The sequence below is a fragment of the Mixophyes fleayi genome, chromosome 3 (assembly GCF_038048845.1).
Source record: "Mixophyes fleayi isolate aMixFle1 chromosome 3, aMixFle1.hap1, whole genome shotgun sequence".
In the NCBI taxonomy this organism is placed as follows: Eukaryota; Metazoa; Chordata; class Amphibia; order Anura; family Limnodynastidae; genus Mixophyes; species Mixophyes fleayi.
In genome coordinates, this window is record NC_134404.1 from 326,009,821 (window position 1) to 326,037,283 (window position 27,463).

A 27,463-nucleotide genomic window follows, 5' to 3' on the forward strand; every position below is an offset into this window, starting at 1 on the left:
AGTGAAACGCGTTTAGAGGAAAAGGATCACTGCAGAGATCTACGGAATTTCAACCATAAGGAATCACTATTATCCACCTTAGCAAACAAACTGTCTGCCTCTACCATGCGTAGGGGTGAGGCACACTTGTTCCTAGTAATCTTTCTACAACAAGTTTTTAATGGACCATACAATACGGGTTATTTATAACCACAGAAGATGTTTTGCTTCCTTTAGTGACATCTTGTATCTGTGTTTGGGCCTGATTGTCCAGGTATGTATATGGTTTACACCAGTGGTTCTCAAAGTGTGCGCCGTTGCTCCTTGAGGTGCCGTGGCAATCTCACAGGGGTTCCGTGACTATTGCTGGTGTTAAGCAAGGCGGGGGAATACTTGGTAATTATTTGGGATCTAAGGGTGCCTCAAACTGAGAAAGTTTGGGATCCACTGGTTTACACTTTAATACAGAGCGGGACACATTTTGTTCCTTCTGATTGCAGCGCTGGAAGGGACTTGACAATTAGCAAGCCCCAATAATTCCCTTGATTCTAAAGCCAAATGAGTTTTTATATTGCCTAGCTTGATATTCCTGAAAGACACAGAATTTATAAACTTGGGGAGGTGGGTGTGTGTGGAGGGGGGGGGGGGTGACATAGGAAAATATCACCTCACAATCACCTCATGAAAAGTGACCATTTGAATATGAATGACTCTCAACAAAAAACATTACATGCATATGACTCTATTATTCACTTATGAGTTTCACTCATTCCACTCATAGGTTTGTGCAGAAGCCTAAAAGTATCAGGAAGTTATTTTCTGTCAGTAAACAGACAACGCAGGGCATTAGCTTAAAACAATATGTGAAACTGAAGGTATACCTTTTTTTTATCCGTCGATACTAGTTCCTGTTCTCACACAATCTGTCCTTTCAATCAGAATGTTTACAGCAGAACCGACTTGTCCAGTCACGCAGTTTTGTTAGTGAGAACAAGGTTGCATGTGACCAATGTTATTACGTGGGGAGGGAAGAAAACAGGTGGTCACAGACTGGAAGTTAGATAGTGGAAGAAGCAGGGTCCCCCAGAAGTACAGAGCGGTGATGCTATGCAGAAAGAATGTGCAGTCAAACACAACTCTATATGAAACAAAGTTCGTACTACCATCTTGTCCTACCTTGAATTCAAATACAGGAATAATAAAGGAAGCGTATTGCTTGGCAGCCAATAACCGTTGTCAGCTACTTTTTTTGGCCAACAATATGATACTTAAAGGTAGATTTATCAAACCCTCTAAAATGGAAAAGTGGAGGTGTGGCCCATAGCAACCAATCAGATTCTAGCTATCATTTTCTAGAATGTGCTATATAATTGATAGCTAGAATCTGATTGGTTACTATGGGCAGCACCTTAACTTTTTCTTTTGTGGAAGTGAAATAATTAGATAAAGTCTTTATAAATGAACAAATATCAATTTTTTTCACATTTTGTGAGAAACGAGGGACAGGCTGGTTAAAGTGTTATCAAACTCGTTTAGTCACAGTAGCGCTTGTGCCATTTACTTTAATGCTATGGCTTTTCTGGCAAAACGTTTTCTTATAAGATAGGTAGACATGATATGGCGACAGTTCTTCCAAACAAAAAAATATAGTAATAATGGAGAGTGTACGGCTACCACTACCTCCCAAACTTGCCCTATTTAGGTACCGAAGCTTAGGGGTGCCTAAGTTTGCTTCTGTGTTCACTTTGTATATAGTAACATTTGTTTTACTAAACACACCGCCTGTTTGCTCCATCAATCTCTCTGTGCATATTATAAGTAAATTGTTCTCTGCTACTTGTGTTTGTTATTGCTATTATTATATAGCTGCACTTCGAACAATGTAAAAAAGAAATCTGTAAAGACATAAATAAAGGCATGTACTAAAGGAAGTTCCAATGTCCCCTCGCACTCACCATTAATATAACTCATATGTGAGGATAAACTGAGTAAATATTTTGGAAGAAAATGGAAAAGTTTAATTTAATGAAAGAGGTGGTGCTGTACTGTGCGCCTCTTCAGATTATTCTACAACCCACCACCCTGGGTGCACTCCTAGATTGGAGAGGTGTGTGCACTTTAAAGTGGGTCAGACAGACCATATGCTCACACCTGTCCAATTCATCTTCGAGCGCAAAGGACCCTTACTACAGCCTACAATTTTAGGGACAGAATGGGGAGGGCAATGGGTGTACAATAAGCTCGAGGGCACATAGCAATATCCGATTCAAGCTTTGGGCATCTCAGAAAGCACGTATATTTCTGTTGTATCACTTGCACCAGCTACAGGTCGGGTGTAAGTGCCAATTGATAGTGATGATGGCCACATATGCAAGACAGAACATGCGTTTGCAGTCAGGAACAATTGTAAAAAATGCCTTTTATGTATAGTAGACATTAATAACATCCTGATAAATGTATTTTATGGAGAGATTTTTTTCTGAAATAAAAACTTTTGTTTTGTCATTTATGACTATATTATTAACAGGTGACATTAATGATTTTGGGTTTTTTCTTCTGTGCGTTCTTTTGTGACTTTATATTCCACATATGTATTGGACGTTTCCTTCAGTGTCATGTCTGTTAGAATAGAGCAGACCTACAGCTAAATTCAACAACAGACGTATCTCTACATCCGCTCCTTACTGAATATGGACGTGCGTATGCTCGATTTCCGTGTTTAAAAAAAAACCGCACTATATATTCGTTGTGCATGCCTTAATGAATCAGGGCTATGTGCAACATAAATGAGGCCCTTTGTGTACTGCAGTATTTTCTGGACTACTTTGTGCATGGATCTGGTATGTGGAATATCAGTCTGCTATGTGGGACTATTCAGTACATCACCTGCCTGTGCTGACATGACTTCAAGTAGCTTCTACTGCATTTAGGTGTCCCATATGGACTGCACAATTCTGAACTGGTGAGTGTTTACTAGACCTGGATCTGTGTGTGCCTTCTCTCCACTGGTTACCTATGTGTGACCAAAGAACAGTTTCTGATATATGCTAAACAAAACCAGCATATTGGATAGTCACCCATTGCTATTGTTCTATAGAAGTCTTCGGAACCGCATGCCATATTAAGATTCAATGCTAAATGTAAGTGAATATATTCTAAGTTTGTAATTGAGCAACCCCAATGCCCATGCCCCTTTATCCAGCCCACCATCCGATGTACAATGTAGAAGCATTTGTAAACTGCATTGTACATCGCCTCATACTTCCATTACCCCCTTAACAGCAGCAAAAATACTGTCACCTTTCACATCGATGTCATTAAGAGGCGCCGGCTTTTTCCTTCATCGCAATTGTTTGAAGTGTTATTTGACAACATTCGTCATTGTAAGAGCGTGGGGAAGGAAGACATTCGCCCTAAAGATGACGGGGGAAGTGTTGTCGGGGTTTTCAGCAACGATATGCTGACTACCACCGAGTATAATAACCCCACTTTAAAGGCAGATTATAATTGCTAAAGAAGTTACCTACAGGTAGGGACTGTGAAAATAATTAGATTCTAGAGAAAGGTTTAGGCTCTCCAGCTGTTGTGGAACTACAAACGCCAGCATGGCTGGTCAGCCTTCGAAAGAGCAGCGTTGAATTTGTAGCTCCACAACACCCACAGAATCCCAGACTGCCGACCTCTGTCATAGATTGGAAATCAATGATTATTACTTTATGCCGATTTTGCATAATTTAGCTGTAATAATGCTCTCTGAGGATCCTTTTAGACGGTTCCAGTATTTTCTTCTCTTGCTATTCTTGGACTTTACGTAAAATAGAACATTTTTTATATTTCAATTAATATTTGGACTTCCTTAGAGGACTTTACCACTTAAATGTTGTATTTAACAAACCAATCCCCACCCGCCTAACACTGCTCTAGACACCATTTTTTGTAGTCTTTTTATTTGCCCTCAATCCAGAATACACTGAGACAACCCCAACATGCTGAAGAGGAGAGGCTTCCCCCAAAACATAATATAATTAAAGCTTACATCTGCGGCAGAAACCCTTTGGGTTGTTAATAGTTCCTTTTGCATACCACATAAAGATACTTCCTTTTTTTTAATTTCTGGTGTCTTTCCATAAAATCGATAAATGTCATTTTTCCAGTATACAACTAGATATTCTCAGTTGTAGAGTTCTACATCTGTTCAATCATAAATAGTAACTTTTCTCTCCAACTTATCTATTTCATTAGATTTATTTGCAGCAATTAACATTACTGTATTTCAAACCAGAACTTTGAAACCTTGTAAGTTTTTCTTTCTTAACTTAATATATTTATATAAGAGAAGTTCACCAAAGATAGAACAAGCCGACAATCATGTTTTACCATAGACAAGAAAGATTCAGATGTTCTTACTTTGTGTGTAGGATCCAGACGAGTGACAACGTTTCTTACAGATCTTCTTTAACTCTGGAATTATGGCTTTAGTGTACCTTCAAAAAACGAACATAAATAACATATGTCAGGGCTAGGGGACAGGATCAATAACCAATTAGACCTATATGGGCAGATGAAAAAACTATATACAATAAAGCTTTAAATCACGATTATTATCTTTTGTAAGCATCTTTCATGTAACACATTCCATATGTGAAACACGTGGATCTCCAGCTGTTGAGGAACTACAAATCCCAATATACCCGGTCAGCCTGTCATCTGATCCTTATGTAAGCAACATAGTAAATATTCATAAATAATTAAGTTTACACCAATATGGTTTGCTTCAGACATAGTATTAGAGATACAAATGGCACATCCTATTTTGAAGCATAAATAGAACAAGTTTTAGGTTTGAAAGATTATTTGTAGAAACTGAATAGTATATACCAAGCCTAGCCAACCTGTGGTTCTTCACTTGTTTTAAAAAAAAACTACAAGTCCCAGCATACCTTGCCAGCTATATGCAGGCTATGTGTGGGAAGAGCATGCTGGGGCTTGTAGTTTCACAACACCGGGAGAGCCACAGTTGCCCAAGCCTGGTATATACCACTGTATATACAACATTCATTCTTCACTCATCCAAAACCTGGGTTGCCATGTGGTTTAGGGTGGGTCCTCAGGATCTTTTACAAACCTACTAATATACTAAGTGTGAATCATGTTCAGTTTGTATAAATCATCCATTAAATTTTTTATAATAATATCATTCTAGAACAGGGGTCGGCAACTCCCAGATCACTCTGATCTAGCACACCGCACCTGCTTCACTAAGCAGCCGAAGACGGCCAAAAAGGAACTGCTGCGCATGTGCAGGCTCCATTGCAGAACTGAGGACACGTGCTGACAAGAGGTGAGTCATATATACAAAAACAGCTGCCTATATATTTGTGAAACTGAACTGGGGGCACAATTTTATGGCATAATACATACTTGCCTACTCTCCTGGAATTTTCGGGAGGCTCCCAAATTTCGTGGAGTACTCACAGACTCCCGGAGGAGTAGGCACACCTCCCGGATCCTAAAAAATGCCAATATTCACAGCATTAAATATTGTGGGTGGGGCTTAATTATGTCATTAAGCCCCACCCCCTATACATGTCCTCCCCGCCCCCCATCAGTCAGAGAGCCAGCAAGTATGGCATAATATGAACTGGGGGCACTACTATGTGGTATAATATGAACTGGGGGCACTACTATGTGGTATAATATGAACTGGGGGCACAACTATGTGGCATAATATGAATTGGGGGCACTACTGTTGCATAATATAACATTTATTTGTTGGTCCCATTACTATTATTTGTGCACCTGGCACTCCTGGGTTTGACTAAATTTTAGCCACCACACTGATAGCACAAGGTTGCCGACCCCTGTTCTAGAAGATTTCCACAGAGAACGGGGAAAAAAAAATTTGGGTGGAGTTCCCAGAGTTACCATTCGCCAGATCAGCTCTCTCCTCTTAACCCTCGGCCTACCAAGTGAGTATTAATTAACGCCCCAAACCTTTTAACTTCCCATTTGCAATTTGAACACGCTTTGTCAGTGGGAAGCAGGGCGAGAAATAAGAGAAGAAAGGAGAGCAACATGGAACTGTTACAGCAACAAGGGACCGTGGGGGATCTGGCGATTGACACCTCCACATGAACTAAGATCTTGTTTTCTTAACTCCTTGAACGCCACCTGAAACTATTTTGTTAAACAAAATTTTTTTTCTTTATTGAAGCATATACAATTCAAAAAAATCAATACATGTATTCATTTCACGTTATTCATGTTGACAGTGTATCCAATTATGAATACAGTGTACATATAACTATTAAACCATTAGTATTTTCCACAAGCGTGTCAGGCTCATCATGCTGAACACACAGCTCAAAGATAAAAATGCATAACAGGATATACCGGTTCGGTTCAGATATTAACAAGGAACGTCTGAGCACATGACGATTTACAAAGTTCAGAAACATAACAAGATTATTTTGTTTCTTGACAATTGTAGCAAATATGTTCAATTTTACCAAAATTGAAGGTTCAAACTTGACAATTTACAATCTATGAGAGGCACGCGGGGGTCTCCTAAAGGTCGAAGAATTCCCACTGTGAATAGTATTGCAGAGTTATTGGAGGGTCTTGTATGCATAGGTGAGTTTTGCACCAGGCGGTATGGTGCTGGAATCAAATGGAGTATCAACAAAGTTGTCCTACCATTAGGCAGCTGCCTAGGGCGCCGGGCTCTGGAAGGGGGGGGGAGGTGTCGGCACTCAGGCTGGGTACAAACATTAATAATGTCTCTGGAGTTGGTATTGGGAAGTTGAGGGGTTGTCGCCTAGGACGCAGAGAAAACTTGCACCGGCCCTGTCTCCAGCGTTTCACACAATCTTTGCATTTTTTTCCTTTTTGTAACCACGCCACCAACCAGTCAATTATATCTAAAAGTTTTTCCTGAAATAGCGAGAAGATGGAGGAGTGTTTTGGACCTACTTGTGGAGCATGATTTTTCTTGTGGCTGTCAAGACGGCAAGTAAGAGTTTTTTTTACCGCCTTTAGATATTTTAGCAGTTATGGGAAGAATACCCAATATAGCCCATTCCGGGGTTAGAGGGAAATAATTCAGTAAATGCTTATTCATAAGTCTCCAAATCTGGATCCAAAGCACTTGACATTCCCACAAGCAATGAGTAAGGTCTGCCATATGGAACACAGGTTTTGGACATGAATGGTCATCTGCTAATCCAATTATGTATAAATTAAAAGGATATAATGTATGTTATTAAAATAATTAATAATTGGCCTCAAGGCTGAAACTGCCATAATATAGCTACAGCAAGGTACAAAGTTAAGAACCCAAGGTATTTACACACTTCCATCATTCTTGGAATGATGAAGTGTGGGATGTAAATGTCTTATGACTGAGAAAGAAGTTAAACCACCTGAAAATATACTATAGTACACACCAAATCTTATGAGAGATACTCTTGAGACTGCTTAGATTTTATGGTAGAAAAAATGAAACTTATTAAACTGCAGGAAATCTAAACTTTATCTCACTGTTTACTGTAATTTAACGATTCCGTACTTCCTGTTAGCTTATATACTTATTTGGGCATAGATGAATCTGTGCCCTATGATTAGACATTTCTATATTACAACTGTATTAACTTGTCTGTATTCAAATGAGAGTGAAGGCGGTGTGATTGTTTAATTCTGTTGGTTGCTATATTAAACAAGTTATAAATAAAGGCTATTAAAAATACTAATTACACTATATTTTGGGGGTTAAAGGCAGGGGCAAACACAGGATTTGTAGAGGGGGGTTTCCACACCACGCCGCTAGTGGGCGTGGCCAGCATGCATGGGGGCGTGGTTATAATTTTAGACAGTGCTTGGCTGCTCTCCAACTCTTCCTATTCCCATAATATACATGGGCAATGCTGCGTGCACTACTGTTAGGTGCACACAGCTCTCCCTTTTCAAGCAGAGCCGTGTGAAGCGGGAGCAGGGTCCAGCCACCTTAATTATACAGTGCCCCAGACTTGGAGGTGGGTTTACAGGCACTAGTAAACCCCCTCTCGGTTTGCCTATGAAAGTGGTTGGGCCTTCCAGATAAAAAAAACAGAAATACATCAGCAGTTTAAAAATAAAGGGATTCATTAGTGATCTTATCTTCTGTTTTTTGGCTTATCTTAAGCAAATCCACTCTGTGCATGCTCAGAAAAGGGAGATAAGAAGCAAAATCCACTGCGTAAGTGAAGAGTTTCTTAAGTTAAGATGAAAATCCATCTTAACTTCACTCTTATCTCCCTGTTTTTTCTTAAAATAAGCATCTTAACTTTTGCACAAGATAATATCACTAATGAATCAGGCCCAAAATGTTTTCCAACTGATTATAAGGACACATTGTCACAGTTCTTGTCCCCCACCAGTTACTCTCAGCTTCTTCTCTCTGCTGTTGTGTCCTGCTCTTTCTTGTTTTAGCAATAGGACTCTAACAGCTCCAGCCATTATAATACATTGTTATTCAGGCACACTGTTGGTGAACTCTTGGGCTGGGAAGAACACTGAGTAACTAAGATGATACTAACAGATCTAATCTGTTACTACTCAGCTAACATCAGCGTGAAGATGGAAACAATGGGAATCTGATTATGTCAGCTAAATGGGTCAGAACGGGCCCAAGGACTATGTTTAGGTGGAAAGTGGGATAAATACAGTGTGGGTGGGGGGCATGGAGGGTCCACTGGGGAGAAGGGGGTAAAATTGTAGGGGCCCATAAAAGTGCTTCCGCTGTCACTTAGAGGCAATACCAGCCACTAGAGGGGGCATCATTTAGGCAATGGGCAGGAACAGGGCCGGTGCTAGGGTCCATGGCGCCCTAGGCATTTTTACAAAATCGGCGCCCCCCCCACAAAAATCGGCGCCGCCACCTCCCCCCCCCCCCCCCCGCAAAAATCGGTGCCCTCCTCCCTCCTTACCCCGTCTTTCCTTACCTTGTCTCACCACCGCTGCCTCTCTGCTCCATCTCCTTCCCTCCACTCACTGACACTAGTGAGTGGAGGGGAGGAGACGGAGCAGAGAGGCGGCGGTGGTGAGCAATAGCCTCTTCCCCCCCTCCCCGTGCATCTGAATGCTGTGCGGCGGCCGTGACAGGTATGGTCAGTGGTCGCCGCACAGTTTTAAAGTAATTTACCATTCTGTGGCACCCTCCAGAGCCCGGCGCCCTAGGCAAGTGCCTAACCTTGCCTAATGGGAGCGCCGGGCCTGGGCAGGAAGCATTTAGGCAGCGTATGCATCCCTCTAAACAGACCACACATTACTTCTAATTACAAGAATTAAAAATTCAGCCACAAAACAACCTCAACAGCTTGATAAGGATCACTTTTGAGTGCATCAACAAATGAAGCGCATTATGAGAACCAGTATAGAGACATACACTTCTTATTAAAAAATCCAAGTAGACAGAGTTTACCTTCCTATGTCTGTAATAAATTAAACGATAAACTTACTTTATTATAAAGGCAAATTAATATTTATTACGTGCAAGCCTAATGATATAAAATTAATGTAATAAAAAATAAAAATAAAAAATCCTAAAACATATACATTTTAAAGGATCAGTCAAATCAATCATCGGACTATGTCTAAATTTGATTGACATACTCCGTTCCAAAGCAGGTGAATGTCCCAGTCAGAAGTAACTATAAGATACTGCAGTTAGGAACAACATACGTTTAGATACATAGACTTGTTATATTAATAGAAGTGTATGTCTCTGCACTGCATTTTAATGCTTTTTAACTGTTTCTCCACTCAAAAGTGATCCTTAGTAATTCGTTTCAGTGCGCTGTCAATTTGTATATATTTTTTTAATTCCATTACAGCTTTACAGGTCAGAGATGACACATAAATTTGTCTTATGGTCTTCTAAGTTTTATGTTACTTTTTCAGCCCTTAGAGGAAAGTATTGGCCGTCATATAGATGCCATAAAAACAAAAAGCCTGTGTTTGTAAAGACATCAGATTATCTGACACTAATCCTTATAAACCCTCTAACAGCAGCTGATTATAGATGATTGCAAAAATAACAAAAAAAAAAAAAAAAAAGACAAAACTACAATGTAAATTAGCTTGTATAGTAATTACCCAACTAGTAAAAACAGCAATACATAAACAGATTAGCATAAGTGTCTATTTGACGGACAATTGTAGCAAATAGGATATGCCGCATAAAAAGAGTCATTAACATGAGACTGCATACATCCCCCTCCCCCCAATTCCCCTGACATCACGATAAAAACACATTACTTATAGCAAATAAATGACTCAGACGCAAATTGTCATTTTATTGGCCATGGCACTTGTATTGGGTTTAAATATAACAATCGGAAAAACACTCAAATGCAATGCTGGTCCATGTGGCTCAGGCATAACTAATTATTTAATTGACCATCTAAGCAATCAAGAACCATTTCCCCTAAAATAATGGGTGCCAACTCACACCTGCTAGGCTAACCCTACTAAGCAAGCCCTACCCAATACTGTATCACTCTGTAGAGATCCAGATTAAACATGTCAAAGCCTATATAAGAAGGATTAACTAAATCAGTTCTGTACAACCCATGCAAGCCCCTTTCTGGCTGTATAAAAGCACACCAAACAAAGGCATAAACCTAATTGAGCTACTAATCCTTCTACTGACTTTTTCAAGTGCTTTCACATTTCAGAATAAAAAATATTTTACATATTTCCCAAACGTCTCTATTTTGGCCAGGACTCAGACATATCAATCTAATTCCATATTAAATATCAAGTAAAATGTTGCTCTATGTCATTATACCCCAAATGGGCTATTAACAACTGTGCATTAAAATCGCTTCACCTTAATCCAGAACTGCCCTGCCAGAAAATGTGATACAAATTAGAATCCATGACCAAATAAAAGTAAATAGGAATATAAAGCTTTCTGCTGTCTGTATGGCCCAATACGTTAGTGTCACTGTAGCCAAAATGTAGTTTGAAAATAACTTAAAACAGAACTTAACAACTATTTATCACATTGCAAAGTTTGGTAACCTCAAGTTTAATTTCTAAACCTCAATAACTGCACTGCTTCAAAATGAGTGACATGAAAATTTTAATTGTTTCAAGGACTTAGGTAATCATTTAGCCAAAACTAACACTGAAATTTGGCTAGCGGCAATAACTAACGACATATTATTGAAACTTAAGTAATCGATGTTAGCACTTACCGAACAGACAAGTAAAACACAGAAAACTATTTCAATTGATACATGGACCCCTCTCGTACTGATCTGTTTTTTTTTAACAGAATTTATTATTCTCTGATAACCTAACATCAGCACTCATAGCAGCACACTTGATTTGCGTCTTCAAAACACCTCTAAAGCTCACAGGGTTGTTATAAAGGCTGTTCTAAACAATAGCAAGTCCTCAGTAGGCAACATCAGCGTCTCCAAGATATCCACAGTGGTGGGTCTCTTATTATAACCTTCTCGTAACCCTCAAGAGCTTGCTTAGCAGAAAAAAAATAACTATTACAAGGGGGTAAACCATTAGATTTTTGAACAAATGAAATTTCGGTCAATATATCACTAATGTGTGAGTGAAAAAACAATCCAGACAGAAGATAAATATGTGTCTCCAGACAAATCCACTTGGGCCACCAAAGTCCACAATGTCCTCTACTGTTTATGAGACAATGCATCTGTAACCTTATTTGCAACTCCTACATTGCTACATTCAGACTCTGTAGAAGGGCCCAGTCCTTACAGGCGTTCAGACTGATTTGGGGAATTCTATCAGGAATGTACTTATGAAGAATAAGAAGGAAACATCCTACTCCAGTAACACAGTATCACGCAGGACAAAGGAAACAAGTACAGATACTGAAGAGAAGTCAGGAACCATGATATCAAGATGCAATTTAGGACTAAACAGAAGCAACAGGAGCACTGCTTCTAAGAGCAGACAAATCAATGAACTGACTGGACCGTGACTATGTGCTTAGCTTTCAACCAGATTCAAAACGCGAGACTCCATAAAACTAGGTTTTTCAGCAATAAATGCTGATTTTGGAGCTCAGCAACTAACTGCAAACACTACATTATTATAGATTGTAAAATAATTCTCTTATTTTCTGTTTGCAAACCCCAAATTACCACCTACTACCAAAAGGAAAAAGTTCAACCAACGCAAGTTTCTTTGTGACTTTGTTCAGTTTCTAATGTTAGACCCCCTAAAGGCGGCAATCTCAAATTGTCTAAAGATAGTATGGGAAAATGGACCAACTTTAAAAATCTTTTATTATTTTTTGTCTATATCCTTAAGCTCGTTCACAGACATCAGATGATTTATCTAGATACAGCCTTTATTTTCAAACTTAAGCATAGGGAAGCTCAAAATAGAACCATGAATCAGTAGAAGACTTGTCTGTCTGGATAAGCTTCAAACCAGGTCGGCATTTTTCTGAACCTTTCTGGCGCCCAAACTTTTCAGAAAAGGCTCTTTGTTGGCAGCTGCGCAGGCAAACTAGTCTTTTTAAAACAGTGGCTCACTGGATGTGCGCCAGCACAAAAGGCACACTCATACTTATTAAGATGTTAACATTGAGTGTCACTGAGAGCCAAGAAGTCTCCTTTTCATTATGATGCTGTGTTTGACACCTGTTTGCCTGCACCTTGAATATTCTGTGGTAAAGTGAGGTTCAAAGAAACCCACATCCTTCATAACCCATCTTGATGAACTATGTACTACATATATCTGACGGAAGGAATCATAATATGAATATCAAGCCATCCCACTGACGCTTCTGTAGGCTTCTAAAATTGTATCCATATCCTCAAACAAACACACTTTAGTATTTTGCCCCCAAAACACTTGTAAAGATGCAGAATGCCTGTAGGCAATTATGAAAGGGTCTGTTTATCCTCTTCTTCCTATCCTCCTCAACTTGTCTGCTTTATTAATGACATATTCAGCTGGTAGTAGAAAGAAAAATTTTTGGCTGATAAACGAAAGCCCAGAGGTGGTATCTCCCATGTAATCGCTTTTTTAAAACAAACCTCAAAAGCACCCATCTTACAAATAACAGATTCTAAACTAAAAGAAGATTGTATACTAGAATAATTAAATACCACAGGCAACTGGACATTACAGAAAACCAGACTCCAGAAACAGAAGTGTCACTAAGATTATTACATGTATTAACACTATTTGTAGGAAGCCTACAAACTTCCCAAGCACATTCAGCTGTATAGACTCACTTGTAGCAGCTGCTACTGCTGACCACCCACTATGATTATATTCTTTCATGCCATAACCTTTGTCACAATCTGCCTCCGTCTGCATTGCAGTATCTTTTCTGTGGATTTTGCTTTACCTTCTCTAGATCCTGCATGCAAGGGGATTAATCCTTCATCATTACTCCTGGAGCCTAATCACCTGTGTCTGGCCTTTAAGAGACTGTCTTTGCCCTCAAACTAAGCCAGTTTATCAGTTGTCTCTGCTGCTTGTCTCTCTGTGAAACTCCTGTTTGGATCCTGACTTCTCCCTGGCAAATGACTCCTGCTTTGTTCCCATGTTTTTCACCTCCTCTTGTGACACAGACCCCGGCTTCATTCACCCTTGCCCCTGCTTACTCCCTGATATATTGTGGATCTTCTGGCTTCTAACCCCTGGCTTACCTGACCCTCATCTTGCCTGATTCTGCCGTGGATCATCCACCTCCACGTGCCTCCTGACTATCCTGGTAATTCAGTCTCCTTGTGCCTGTACTGCATCTGTTATACCTGGACACCAGTCTTTCCTGTTCCAGCTTCTCAGCTAACCTGGCTACCCTGACACCTGTATCTGCATTTCAACCATTGAGTCCAACATCTGCAGTTTCCAAGCTATACCTGGCTAACCTGCTGCTTCTATGGACTATGCTTACTGTTAACCATTGACTGCACCTATTTATTATCTGTGTGATCCGTGTTAAATAATAAATTCTAATTTCACTACCCCAACTCTCAGTAGTATTTATACTGGGAATTTTGACAAACTTCTTCCTTAATAGCCTCTGAATCGGCTTACCTGTCGATCTGTACATTCATGTACTGATGCTACCTGTCTCCTAAATAACCATTCTCTTGTATTCTTTGCAAAAGGATGCGCTGATAGCACTGAGGGGCTAACTATTTATAACTAATATTATTAATTAATCACTCGCAAAGGTAGTTTCTAGTTTGTCCAATAAATATTATTCCTTTTCTGCTCTAAGTTAACTCTTTCTGTTAGGCGCATGTACCACTATATACTATTCAGCATATATAGCAGATATCTTAGATGTGGGACTTATAATCATACACAACACATAGAATTACCCACTTACACACAGATTCTGCTACACATTACAACAAATATATAACCATAGACACTTAGATAGACATAACACATCATAGGGAAAATGCTTATACCAGGAAAGATTGCACACAGATGTATCTTCATTTGAAATGATCTATATATTCATGTTAACATAATCTTCAGTAACAATCTTACACATAATATAAAACAGTATAGCACAGATGGTACAATACATGGTACAATACAGCATCAAGCTTCCTTTAGTCTGAAATCTTATCCTATTTTATATATTTGTACACGTGCCTTAATCATGTACATATATGTATCCCAGATTCTATTACAATTCCCATTACAACTCTCATTACACATTAGAGTACTATAATTATCATCACTACTAACTAGAACTCACAACATAAACTATATTCTCTCACATTATCTCAAACACCATTAACTATATGCTCTAAGTACAAATGCATAGTATCACTATCATTAACGCACATATGCAACAATATACCACCTATATTACTCCACAAATGCAACCATATACCTCCAATATTTCAAAAAATGCAACCGGATACTACTCCACAAATGCAACCAAATACTCATATATTACTTAATCCTATTTACTCCAGAAATGCAGCCATACACTCCTATATTATATATTCCTATATGCTATCTCACAAATAATCCCAGTAATCACATCACACTGCTCTGTCTATAGAGAACTAATTCTTTATGTGTTTGGGAACAAAAGCAAAACAGAGGATCCCTGAACATTGTTCGTCCTACATTCTGTTGGCCAGTGGATAAACCAATCCCTGCTTACATACCTCATAGTTGGATGTTCCATTTTCGGCACTCCAACCTGTCTATGCTCTGGACACTTTTTCTCTTGGCACTAAATCCTCAGCTGACCAAAGTACCTCATTGATGCGCTAGTTCAGTGGTTCCCTGTATAGTGTGATGTGGGGCCGCGTGATACTTATTTGTCAGACACCAATGTAAATGTATTTCTCATTAATAAAGCAGAATATGTAATTATGAGTATACAGTACAAAAAATCCAAAGAGAATTACAGTTAATTTGTTCCATGCAAAATTAAAATACATTTCACATGTAATTCCTGTTGTAAACTCTCAATTTATTTTAATAGTTATCCCTGGTCACCCATAAATTCGCGAGACACGTGAGCCTGTATACACTGAAACACTGGTTGGGAATCGCTGGGCTAGTTTCTAGTGAACTAATAGAGTACACTCTAATGAATATTAATTTAGAGCAAAAAAAAAGTCTGATTCCAATGTGAATCATAATGGGTACATATTAAAAACATTGATCATTATGTTTAACATTTAGCAGCTGTAGAAAAATGATGAATTAATTTATGCATAGCCTAAATTATCTGTTGGCTAATTAGGTTAATGGTTTGGGAGTGAAAGCTTTATGCCATAAGGGTTACCAAGATGTTTTTAAAAGACTTACAGCCACGTTTGATAAAAGTGTATTGGGGGGGGGGGGGGGGTTAATCACAGAAAATGTAAATTATACGGTCACTGTATGCTTGGGGAAAGGAATTAATTTGTAAATGTTCAGAGAAAGTAGGACATGAGATCGCTAGAGAAGTTAAGGCAGAAAATACACCCAGATAAACAAGTTTATGGATAACAGCGAGCCAAAATACATGAGTAAGCACGGCTGCTGTGCTATCAATAAATGCATAAGATCTGTAGGAGACAATTGGGTTGGGTTTTGGTGCAATAAATAATAAGGGATTTAATTTATTGCGAAATGGTTTATTTCCCAGAAGAAAACGTTTCCTGGAAAATGAAATTCTCTTACACCTGGGATACATGTCATTATATCTTTACATATCCCTGATACTATATAGTATGCAATATTTAATTCCTATGAGTATATATGGACTGTTGTCTTAATAGCTGGAAAACTAGGTGCTGGGGTGGTCATTTCTGAGTCTCACCTCAAGGCTGTTAGTACAACTAAATGGGAATCATCATCATCATCATCATTTATTTATATAGCGCCAACATATTCCGTAGCGCTATGAATTCACGTAGTCCACAAAAGCACCATGTGCTTCCATACTCCTGCCAAATGTAGTAAAACGGCTACAGGAACATATTCACATTAGTTCTGTACTCGTCGGCTACATCCAGTAGAGGTGTAGGCGACAAATGCTCTGCAAGATCATTTGCTGTACTGCAGCCCTATATGAAAATGCACATGGTTAAAAGGTAGAAATATCACTTTCATATCCTGGGGCCTGATTCATTAAGGATCTTAACTTAAGAAACTTCTTATTTCAGTCTCCTGGACAAAAACCATGAAAAAATAGTCAGTATTTAACTTATGTGCAAAACAAAATCCTAATTTGCACCCCCTGCATTGTAACATGGTTTTGTCCAGGAGACTGAAATAAGAAGTTTCTCAAGTTAAGATCCTTAATGAATCAGGCCCCTGCCTACTATAACTGTAGGACCACCTTACTTTTATTATACTTAAATAATGCACATTTGAGTCTCAATTATGTCTTAAATGCTGACAATGTGAGTACATCAGGGACTGTCTTTATTACATGTCTGTCAATTGTGTTTTTGAATATTTTTATGACATTATAATTTCTGCTCATAAAATGTTCTTTTCTTGTTCTATATGCATCACATTAAAATACAGGTCAGGATCTGACTTCTGCTACCACTGAGGAAACGTACAAATCATGTCCCATTATAGGAGGAAAACGCTCTTCAGCTTCCTCACCAGTGGACGCTGGACCACCCCCATAATGCACACCCTGTAAGTCTTATAAAGATCTGAGGATAAATGTATCACCCTTTCTAAAAAGGAAATGTGAAGGTGTTGTCCATAGCAACCAATCCAATTCTAGCTATAATTAATGCAGTACATTCTAAAAAATTATAGCTAGAATCTCATTGGTTGCTATGGGCAACATCTCAAATTTACTCCCAGGTCCCACACATTTTACATATGTACTAGGAGGTGCCTAGCTTTGCCGTTTTTATGGAGTGCACCAATACTTCAAGCTACCCCCCAGAAACGGTCGTTTTGATATGATAGTCTATGCACTTTTCTTAGAAACTGGCTCACGTGCACAAAATTCGGTGCATGTCCCAAAATGTCACTTGCTCCGCAGGGCTCCATCTATGCTCTCCCGTAAAGGACCCTTAATGGATTTTTTAAATGAATGATAACATCACTGGGCCGCTGTACTGCACCAGCACGCTGCCTTTTAAAGGGGAACGTCGCCTTCAGAAAACATTTTCTGCCAGGTAGATTTGTTTACTTTCCTTGTCCTTATATACAACTAAACATCTTAAATGTAGATACAATTATATTGAATGCACATACCTTATTTGTCATATGCAAGAGCACAAAAAAAAATCTGCCTGAAAACAACTACTGACGGAGTTCCCCTTTAAGTACCTGCAGGCAGCTAGCAATGCATTCGCTTTACAACATTTTCCCCATGTTATGTGAACGAGGGTGTGTTGAGACACAGAAACATATCAGCCACGATTATGTTTAAGTATCGGTAGAACACACGGGCAGCACAGTGGCTCAGTGGTTAGCACTTCTGCCTTACAGCACTGGGATCATGAGTTCAATTCCCCCCATCAGTATTTTAAATTTCTCAACCTGCATAATATTTAGCAGAATTCACTTTATTTGCATTTACAATGCATCTACTGAGTAAACTTCCCTAGTCCTTTATTTCTCCGTCTACATCTTACAGTCTCCTGTATGTTTGTGTTCCACCTAACAAGGGGAAACACTGATCATCTTTCAATCAATCTGCTCAGGTGTCAGAGGAAGAGTTCAGCCAGCAGTGTGTAGTACAAAAAGACCTGAAAACCAGACACCTTCCTTTACCCACTGAGAAACACTGGCAAAAAAACAAATATGTCAATTATGTATTGGAGTTCACTGTTATGTATAATGTATAAAAATCTTCGGTGACTATTAGCATTGTTTGTAATATACTATTTATAATCCCATAAATATACTGCACACAGCCCAAGATTCGACTGTGGTAAATAAAAGATGAAAAAAAAAAAAAGGTAAAAATAACATGCAGGTCGTGGAGCTGAAAATGTCTCTCTGCTTTTGAGTGATTGTATCACTGGCAAGCAGCCAGTTGAATTGTCAAGCGTGTTCAGGAAATATTTATAACCTCTATCTTGTTGCTCAGTCATTTTCTGACACGTGTAAAGTGTCCTCAAGTTCTTTAAAGGGGCAAGTCAACATTTTCAGTTGTTTTATGATTACCCCAGTAGGCTACCGAAATATAAATATATTTAGAACAAACGTTTTGAATGATAATTAAGGAAGTTACGGGTAACTGGGAGGCAATGCACTTTTTAGGTAAATGTTTAGAAAAATCTATATTAGAATGTTAGCATTAAAAATTTGGGGAGAGATGGGGCTTGGCGAGGTTGCCCTGCGTAGAGCGTGACTAGCGCATTACTAGTTGGCCCTCCAACCACTTTCCTCGATCTCCGTCATACCTGTGTATGAAGCAGGCACCTGTGATTGGCTAGGCTCAGCTTAATTCAAAGCGGAGAAGGAAGAAAGGATATAATGTAGGGGTCCTCAGGCACTGGGGTCCCTCGGGAAATTCCCTGGCGTTCCGGTGGGCCAGTCCTAGGGCCCGATTCATTAATTAACTTAAATTAAGAAGATTCTTATTTAAGTCTCCTGGACAAAACCATGTTACAATGCAAGGGATGAAAATGAGTTGGTTTTTTTGCACATAAGTTAAATACTGACTGTTTTCTCATGTAGCACACAAATACTTGATAGCTTAATTGTACACTGAAATTTAAAGTTGATATTTGTGCGCTACATGAAAAAACAGTCAGGATTTAACTTATGTGCAAAACAGAAAACTAATTTTCACACCTTGCATTGTAACATGGTTTTGTCCAGGAGACTTAAATAAGAAACTTCTTAATTTAAGTTCCTTAATGAATCAGGCCCCTAGTGTATAGTGTGTTCTGTTTGTCTTCTACTCCTTGATGTGCTATTGTGATATCTACAATATTTCATCATGTATTTCAGCGATCTAATATTTGGAACCTGCTTTTCATTATGTTACAGTTTTATTTATTTGTTTCTCCTGACAGTTTAAGTTGAATACACACAGTGGGTGCGGCCATTTTGTGTGCTGTCCCTGCGATGTTCATGAGAATGCACCCTGTCAATTCAACTACCACAACCCCTTCACATCGTGGATTTTTAAAAGTATATTTTATTGCTTGGGATCTGTATTCATTAATCCCAGCATTTTTCTGAAAATGGCGTACTCAGTTATACACAGATTACTATACACATAAACTGACTAAATTTGTACTGTATTGTCCCTTCTAGTACTGTCATCTTCCCTAGGCACCAAGCCAAGCTCCCTATGTTAAAGCTGCACCACCACCTATGAAAATATTTTATTAACATGAGCCCCAGAGGCTGTTTTTTCCCAGGAGTCCTCGGTTTCTATCGCAGCCTTAGCCGAAACTGGAGAGCATGTGTGTGTGTGTGTGTGTGTGTGTGTGTGTGTCTGTCTGTGTGTGTGTGGGGGGGGGGGGGGGGGTGTTTGATTGTGGGGGCAGTCGGCAATAACAATATGCATTGAGAATATTTTTTCCACTTACACATCCCCAATTTTTCCTGCGGCATCAATAAAATATTTTCATAGGTGATAGTGCAGTTTTACGTTTATATTAAATACAAATTAGACAGCAGCACTGTTTCATATATAGTATCCTGTATTTTGAAAACCAAAATAAAGACAGTCACAAATTTGTACCATGCAGGAAGTGAGACGTAGTACAAATAGGAAATCCAAAGAGCCTTCTAGAATACCAGCATTTCCAGGCCCCTAAAACACTGAATAACATCCTGTCACTCAAATAATTTTTTGGGTTTTCCTGGGACCCTGGCACTGAGATAGATAAACTCCATATGATGACGGTAAGTTCCAAAGAGAGAAGAATATAGGAAATGGAAAAAAATGAGAACAGACAAGCAATACTGGTATCAGGCAACACTGGGGCACGCAATTATCCAACAGAGCCCCTTCCTATATGGGACCGGACTATTAATTTTATATAGACAATCTTTTACCTGCCCCTCAAATAAAGAGGATGCATCCTGGGTGTCATACATCCTAAAGGAGCAGGATTGCTATATATATATATATATATATATATATATATATATATATATATATATATATATATATATATATATACACACACACACATACATATATTTGTGTATATACATAAATCAGAAGAGCTGAGAGTATTCCTGTTGGCCACCCACAAACATTGGAGGAAACCATTTTGTTTCACTGAATTAATATTTTATAACCATCCAGCCTATGAATCCACTAGAAGCCAGTAATAGCACTGAGAACCTTCCTTTTGATAAGCTGACAAATAACTATACCGTTAGCTTCGCTTAGGGCAGGTAGTAGAAGGCGTTGCACGTGTTTCAGAACTCAATTAAAATCTTAACAACACAAAGTAATTCAAGAGCTTCAAAAATACTTAAATATGCTGCACTGTTACACTGAACTGTTCAAATTGGTCCTAATGACATCGCTGGTTCATAGTGAGCTGAGAAGCTGCAGGATCATATTGCTCACACAATGGGTGCCTCGCAATGATGATTATGACTATTAGCAACACTATCTGGCTGCTGCTTGCATATTGACCTCCTCAACTTAAATTATTAGAGTCGCGGCTATATTATAAGTCACGGTCATCTATTTGCATTACTTAACTGACATCGCCATTTGGGCCATTGCATGAGAGAAGATTCTGATTTGATTTTTAAAAGGAGAAAAACAGATGTGGAGGTCTTTGTATTTGATTAAATTTTATAAGGAAAACACAACTTTCACAATTACTAATAACTGTCAAGATATTCGGTCTTGTATATCTGACACTATATTACATTATTATGCATACTTGCCAACTCTCCCGGAACGTCCGGGAGACTCCCGCATTTCGCGAGAGTCTCACGGACTCCCAGGAGAGTGTGGAAATCTCCCGGATCTGCCCACTTCCTAGTGAAGTGAGCAGAATCAGGTCCAAAACGCCGTGATTCACCGGGAATCACATCGTTTGGCCCCGCCCGCAGCTGTAAAATGATGCATTTGCATCATTACGACACAGGGGGGGGGTCCAAAATGACGCAAATTTTGGAGCCCCGTCCCCATCACGCCCCACCTCCACCGGCAGGCTCCCGGAAGCCAACTTTCAGAAGTTGGTAAGTATGTTATTATGTTGTGTACAAACAGGATAATGCAAATTTTGCAGGTACGACAAACACTATCAAGCCGTATCTCTGCGCTTTAGTTAGATGTAAGTACACAAACTTGAATGCCTGGTGTAGGTACTTTATTTTAGCTGGATGTATCTTGAGATACTCAACACACACATGCAAGTAGACACGGGTGTTGAAAAACAAAATCTTGTACTTTTCCTCCCTTTAACAGAGAATTCAAAGTGTGTTCATTAAAGCTGTATAGTGTACTATGTAATTAAATTAGCATTCACAATGAAATCTATTGTATTTTACAGAGCGTTAACGCTTCTGAAAGCTGTAATTAAGAGTGTGCTAAACAATAGCAGCCAGTACCGCTAAGTGACATTTTTACTGTTGTTAACTATCCTATGAAGTACCACAAATGACAAATATTCACGCAAAACGCTTGCACAGCCCAATGCCAAAAAGTGGACCGGGGGAATGCACCCGTGTATGCGCACAGCAGACAAATGAACACATTAACGCAAAAAATAAAAACTATACAATGTGCCCCCTGCTCTTCCCTGTTTGCAAATGACCCCACACATTTAATTTAGGGCTGCTGTTACTTCTTCTTTCTTTTTAAAGACCCCAGAAAGTTCTAGAGTGGGATTTATTTACTTTTTAAACCTCTGTTGTTCCACACAGGTTGTGAGCACTTATTGAAGTCTATTGGCAATACTAACCAACATGCATACACAGACAGGGATATAAAGGTAGATTTTCCAGATTTACAGTTCATGAGGTGGCAATTGTGTAAATACAAACTGAATAAAATACTGTAAGCCATCCTAATCAAGTTCATTGCTCAATGTCAACTAGCTGACCAGCTTTCCCACTGTAGCTCATGCTTATGAAATCCTTTCAACTGGATCCATTTACCCTGAGAAATCCTGCTCCGTGCTATGAGACATGGAAATTCTGTGTTTTATTAAACACGTTTACAAAAATAAACCCTTCCTAGCTGCCAATGTTGAGTATATGATATATATAGATAGGAAGGTGGACAGATAGAAAGATAGACATATAGACATATACTGATATAGATATATATATATATATATATATATATATATATATATATATATATATATTGTGACCATGGTGGGAGAACAGGTATCATCCAGTTGTACTATGTTAGAAAATAAACAAAACTTCAAAATAAACATTTTGCCTGTCCATAACGAACTAAATTCAAGTCACTCCTGACTAACAAAACTACAACAAAATATAAGAAATTCCATCACGGTTCTCTCACAGCAAAGATCAGGCTCCCTCTCACAGAGACTCTGCAGTCCCTTTCCCCAGGTAGTGAGAGACTGAATCCACTGCCTAGCAGTCTTTTAAACACAGCTCACAGGTGCCAGCATTAAGCAGTCTGACAGCAGAACACCCGCACTCCTTGTAAATGGAGCCCACCCTTCTCTCTCCAGCTACACCCCAAGGATCCTTACCAGCTCTTCCCTAAAGCTGAACATCTCTCTGGGAAGCATTTCCCGAATATAAACACTCTACCCATGGTTTAAAGCCTGGGACTAAAATGCCTGCCTGCATACACAATTCCAGTGTATTTTTCACAATATACATAATATAAATATAAATATATATATATAACATAATTTTCATAATATATATATATATATATATATATATATATATATATATTTATATATATATATATATACACACACTGTATATATATTTAATGAGCAGCTGACACGCTCCTTGTTCAACAGATGTTATCAAATTTCATCCATGTGCAGTAGGTATCATTGGTTTATAGTTCAGCCATTCTCTTGTAATGGACGTGACATATATTATTTTCAAAATTTTAAATAATGTATCGTCAAATATAGTGCAGTTTGCATAAAGGTACTTTTACGACATAGGGTCTTTATTCCGATTTCCATTAAAATATATTTACAGATCAGTCTCCTACAAAGGTTTTATTTAACTTTTTTGATAACTTCCAGTGTTTAAGCTGATATTTTTATTTCCTTTGCACCATTGTAAAACATGTGACTGATGTCATGATTTTTGTATGTACAAAATGCTTCTAATAACAATATTGTTTAATAAAAATTTATACATATTTACAGGTTTTCTTAGTTGTCACTTATATGTGTGTCACTTACATAATTTACACATCACTATGTGTTTTGCTGAAATTTTAATAAATACTGTATGAGAATATTGAAAATATTAGTTTAGGGTAATGGGCGTGACAAGTTTTTAGCAGTTTATTATTTAAGCAAGCAGTACTCATTAAAATTAAACCAAAATTAAGTGTCACATAATCTTAAACATTAATAAGATACAACATGACTGATGTAGACTAGTAATGGCAGATGTTTTACTTTTCAAAAACTCATCTTTATTAACACATAGTTTAAAAATATTGGGTACTTAAACTATATTTCCATCTGCAGGTTGCTAGATACAGAAAGACTACAGATACCACCATTTCTCACCCTAGACAGTGCCTATTATTTCCTGGCTTGAATCAATACTGTGGCAAGACATCTGCCACCCTGCTCTGCCAATCCCTACACTGACTCTCTATAGCCTACAGAGGCCAAGTGAATCTGATCACCCTCAACCAATACCCTCCCCCTGTACTTCCCCGACCGCATCTCCTTATAAATGTACATGTACGATGCTGCGGACCTTTTGTGGTGCCTTATAAATAAAAGATAATAATAATAATACACTCCTTCCTGCCTACTCCGTTCTACAACCCATCAGCACCTCAACACCCTACTTGTTGCCAACTCTTAAGCTGGGTACACACTACAGAAATTTCAACCAACTTTTTATGCCGAGCGATTTTACATGCGATCGATGTTCTGATCACTCGGTCCATGGACTGCATACACACTAGCCTTGTTTAGGATGCTAAAGGGAAGAGCGGACGTCCCTTTAGCGACTTTTACAGCCATGTTGTCGTGAGCAATGACTGTTATTTCGTACTCACTGTTGTGGATCGGTCGGAAGTTTATACACACTACACAGCGGAAACGAGATTGGAACGAAAATATTAAACGGTACGACCAACCAAATGAGGCGACAATCTGCCATTTGGACAGACTTTCGACCATCGTGTCACTGCACACATTGACCCGACTTTTGAACGAGCGGTCGTATGTCGGCTGATTTAGCCGATTATTTGACGAAAACCGTGTAGTGTGTACCCAGCTTAATTCCAACCAAATAGATCTCTCCCACGCGAAGCCCAAATCTCAGAATTTTAAATAAACTTAAAATCCACCTCTTCATCAAAGTGTAACATTCATCCACCTAAATGATCTCTTATCAGCCCTGCTTGCCATTTTCCACCTACACTGCATGTCATACCCAACCTTGCTGTTTCAGCCTGGCCCCTTCCCATCAGATTGTAAGATTGATGTTCACTGTCTGCTCCTGTCTTCATGTCTGTGTCTTACATTTGGTAACAGAATATTCAGAAATGTCTTTGCTTGAATTTCTTCCTTTTTCTGCCCTTTGAACTGCGTTTTTTTGCCCTTCTGCAATGTTTTTCGTAGGAAGGCTTCTATAATGCAGAGGTAGCGCCTGTTTCCATTACGCCTTTAAGTACAAGAAGATTAGTGTCGGAGTTGAAAGTAGCGTCATTCCCTGGTGCCTGCATGTTAAAACCTTGGAATTGTTAGAAGTCGTTTTTTTAAACAGTCGACTTGGACACTATGTCGGGATCACACGTTTGACACTGAAAATGTTGGGGTACTTCATGTCAGGCTGTCCGTCATCGGGCTTTAGTACCCAACCCCTGTGATTGCAGTTACTTGGGAATGACCTCAGTGGACACTCTAACGCATATTGCTCAATTTTTGGAGTAGTATCTTGGTAAAACCTATCTGCATTCCAGCTTCATTGCCGCTTACATACTTTATTATATCTACTTGTTTTATTCTCTGCTATGCATTTGTTTGTTCTGTTTTATATGTAAGTGCCATTATTAATAGAAAAACCAAAATCTTCTTTATGATAATTTTGTAAAACTTTTTATGTGAGGTTGGGGAAGGAGAGGAAGGTAAGGGGAGGAAGGTAAGGGGGAAGTCACGTCCACCATGATTCCTGAGTTTTGGAAACAATTAATTCTTTAAGATAGATTGTGAAGAGGAATAGTTCCAATAGAATGTTGCTTTTAGGCTTTGTCCCATGCATTGGATTTGAGGAGGTCACGTCCGTAAAACAATCTTTTAGGTAAAAGGTATAATTAAAAAAGAAGAAAAAATATTAGGTGCTAGTGAGTGTGTGCAGCGTTACTTTCACAAAGACACCATTCATACGACACATTAAGGCGGATGCTTTGTTAACCTTTCTACGTTTTGTGTTACGGATGAGACACTGCTTCATTATCTGAATGTTTACATGGAAAAAAACACTACTTACTCACCAAACGCTGGCTGACACTTGAGAGTGATACAAACACAACAAGCCACTTTATTCGCCCCGTATACCGAAATGATGACATGAAAGAACACGGTGTTCTTTTTATCTCTACCGCTGTCACATTTATTTGTAAAATTATACGGGAACATTGGAAAGTAAAAAACTTTTTATTGCTCTCAAAATTTTTCTGCAAGAATCCTGTAAATGTGCAGAAGTTATGGGCATATTGTCACATACACTAAATTATCTTTGCTCAATACCCATAGTTATTACACTAGGGGGTATTACATTGCAAAACCAAACTATTTATTTTGCATGAAAACATAGGCACTGATGCAGAATATCATGCACCTACATAAGAGGGGTGTAGGACTTTCAGCACCTAATCTATTAAAAATAATACAGCTAATTAAAGCGAATTCCTCACCTTTTTGTAAGCAGATTGAAAACAGCCCGATTTCACCCGAAAATGGTCCTCTCTGATGTTGTAAATGTGAAGAATAATGACAGATCTTATATTTAAATTCCCCTTAGTATATCACTCAATTAAGATATAGAGATTCATTTGAGTTTAGGGCAGGTTTGATGTAGACAGCCTACTCAATAATAATGTTGATGCTGGTATAAATGTCATCTAACTTACCTTTATATGTTTATGCCCTTCAATCTAAATTATTAATTACTGTATATGCCAAATAAATATAGCCAAAATAAACTGCTAGTCTGCCTATTCTATACACACTTATACAATGCACAGGCTATGCAGGAATAATATTTTTATTATTTAGTCTAATCAAGTGGATTTTAGGGGGCGGATAAAAAGTTGTCTCTTTCGGTGCAGTATTGGAATAAATATCTTTTTTATTCCACTTGTAATAGTGTATAGTGAAACATTGCAATGTTTTGAAACATTTACATTACATTTTATTTATTATTTCATTATTTTTTTTTAAGTTTAAGTTGCAACGTTTTTATTAAACAAACATATCTTAAATTTAGGGGTTAGTGAAATCCAATGAAGGGTTGCGCAACTTGTCGGTCAGAACCCAAACTGGGATCTTAGTATCTGTTTTTTTGTGCACCTGGATTTTAAAAAATTAGATACAATATATTGAAATCTGTCTCTTTTGGGTTCTTAAAACCATGACACAGCAACACATGGAGACCACGCGTTGTGATGTGCTTTTAGTAATGCTGCATCCAAGAAATCTCATGGGTAGGAACCACTTATGAGGGTTCCAACCCGATAGATAGGAACCATGGTCTCACAAAGACGGAACTAGCTCCTGTGCTGATTAAATAGAGAGGCAGCATGGCGTAAGTCAGGAATCTATAGATATATGTTCTGTCACTGGACGGTGTGCGGGTGGGTGACTGT

General features: G+C 38.6%; 1 protein-coding gene across 5 annotated transcripts in view; it reads right to left on the reverse strand.

Moving 5' to 3' along the window:
- The window catches only part of TRERF1 (transcriptional regulating factor 1), a 112,446-nt gene that overhangs the window by 38,117 nt on the left and 46,866 nt on the right, over positions 1–27,463 (reverse strand). For all 5 annotated transcript variants that reach the window (XM_075204181.1, XM_075204183.1, XM_075204180.1 and 2 more), the window contains one exon: positions 4,387–4,463. The gene's annotated coding sequence lies outside the window, so the exon portion shown is untranslated. The remainder of the gene's footprint in view (positions 1–4,386; positions 4,464–27,463) is intronic.